A 2,273-nucleotide genomic window follows, 5' to 3' on the forward strand; every position below is an offset into this window, starting at 1 on the left:
AGCCCTGCTGATTTAACCCCAGCTGACAGTGGCTGTCAGGCTGGGTGATAACACCCATAGCTCAGTGTCCTTTAACATCCACCCAGATTAGTTTGACAATGGTCGGAGGGAGAGTGAGATGGGGGGGGGTTTTCTTTCTTTCTTTCTTTCTTTCTTTCTTTCTTTCTTTCTTTCTTTCTTTCTTTCTTTCTTTCTTTCTTTCTTTCTTTCTTTCTTTCTTTCTTTCTTTCTTTCTTTCTTTCTTTCTTTCTTTCTTTCTTTCTTTCTTTCTTTCTTTCTTTCTTTCTTTCTTTCTTTCTTTCTTTCTTTCTTTCTTTCTTTCTTTCTTTCTTTCTTTCTTTCTTTCTTTCTTTCTTTCTTTCTTTCTTTCTTTCTTTCTTTCTTTCTTTCTTTCTTTCTTTCTTTCTTTCTTTCTTTCTTTCTTTCTTTCTTTCTTTCTTTCTTTCTTTCTTTCTTTCTTTCTTTCTTTCTTTCTTTCTTTCTTTCTTTCTTTCTTTCTTTCTTTCTTTCTTTCTTTCTTTCTTTCTTTCTTTCTTTCTTTCTTTCTTTCTTTCTTTCTTTCTTTCTTTCTTTCTTTCTTTCTTTCTTTCTTTCTTTCTTTCTTTCTTTCTTTCTTTCTTTCTTTCTTTCTTTCTTTCTTTCTTTCTTTCTTTCTTTCTTTCTTTCTTTCTTTCTTTCTTTCTTTCTTTCTTTCTTTCTTTCTTTCTTTCTTTCTTTCTTTCTTTCTTTCTTTCTTTCTTTCTTTCTTTCTTTCTTTCTTTCTTTCTTTCTTTCTTTCTTTCTTTCTTTCTTTCTTTCTTTCTTTCTTTCTTTCTTTCTTTCTTTCTTTCTTTCTTTCTTTCTTTCTTTCTTTCTTTCTTTCTTTCTTTCTTTCTTTCTTTCTTTCTTTCTTTCTTTCTTTCTTTCTTTCTTTCTTTCTTTCTTTCTTTCTTTCTTTCTTTCTTTCTTTCTTTCTTTCTTTCTTTCTTTCTTTCTTTCTTTCTTTCTTTCTTTCTTTCTTTCTTTCTTTCTTTCTTTCTTTCTTTCTTTCTTTCTTTCTTTCTTTCTTTCTTTCTTTCTTTCTTTCTTTCTTTCTTTCTTTCTTTCTTTCTTTCTTTCTTTCTTTCTTTCTTTCTTTCTTTCTTTCTTTCTTTCTTTCTTTCTTTCTTTCTTTCTTTCTTTCTTTCTTTCTTTCTTTCTTTCTTTCTTTCTTTCTTTCTTTCTTTCTTTCTTTCTTTCTTTCTTTCTTTCTTTCTTTCTTTCTTTCTTTCTTTCTTTCTTTCTTTCTTTCTTTCTTTCTTTCTTTCTTTCTTTCTTTCTTTCTTTCTTTCTTTCTTTCTTTCTTTCTTTCTTTCTTTCTTTCTTTCTTTCTTTCTTTCTTTCTTTCTTTCTTTCTTTCTTTCTTTCTTTCTTTCTTTCTTTCTTTCTTTCTTTCTTTCTTTCTTTCTTTCTTTCTTTCTTTCTTTCTTTCTTTCTTTCTTTCTTTCTTTCTTTCTTTCTTTCTTTCTTTCTTTCTTTCTTTCTTTCTTTCTTTCTTTCTTTCTTTCTTTCTTTCTTTCTTTCTTTCTTTCTTTCTTTCTTTCTTTCTTTCTTTCTTTCTTTCTTTCTTTCTTTCTTTCTTTCTTTCTTTCTTTCTTTCTTTCTTTCTTTCTTTCTTTCTTTCTTTCTTTCTTTCTTTCTTTCTTTCTTTCTTTCTTTCTTTCTTTCTTTCTTTCTTTCTTTCTTTCTTTCTTTCTTTCTTTCTTTCTTTCTTTCTTTCTTTCTTTCTTTCTTTCTTTCTTTCTTTCTTTCTTTCTTTCTTTCTTTCTTTCTTTCTTTCTTTCTTTCTTTCTTTCTTTCTTTCTTTCTTTCTTTCTTTCTTTCTTTCTTTCTTTCTTTCTTTCTTTCTTTCTTTCTTTCTTTCTTTCTTTCTTTCTTTCTTTCCTTTTCTTCTGTCTTTCTTTTTCTTCTTTCTCTTTTCTTTTCTTCTTTCCTTCCTTCATTCTTTCTTTCCTTTCCTTCTTTCTTTCCTTTCTTTTCCTTCTTTCCTTCCCTTCCCTCCTTCCTTCCTTCCTTCCTCCCTTCCTCCCTTCTTTCCTTCCCTTTATTTTTCTCTCCCTTTTTGCTCTCTTCCTCTCTCATTTTCTCCCTTCTCTCTCCATCTCTTTCTCTCCTTCCCTTCTCCTCCCCTTTCTCCCTCTTTTCTTTCTCTTTTCCTCTTTCCTTCTCTCTTCTCTCCCTTCTCTCTTCCTTCTCCTCGTTCCCTTTCCCTCCCTCTCTCGCCTTCCACCTCCTGTCCTGCTCGCCCTGCGCTG

This window comes from Charadrius vociferus, unplaced genomic scaffold, assembly GCF_000708025.1.
Source record: "Charadrius vociferus isolate BGI_N301 unplaced genomic scaffold, ASM70802v2 scaffold406, whole genome shotgun sequence".
Taxonomy (NCBI): domain Eukaryota; kingdom Metazoa; phylum Chordata; class Aves; order Charadriiformes; family Charadriidae; genus Charadrius; species Charadrius vociferus.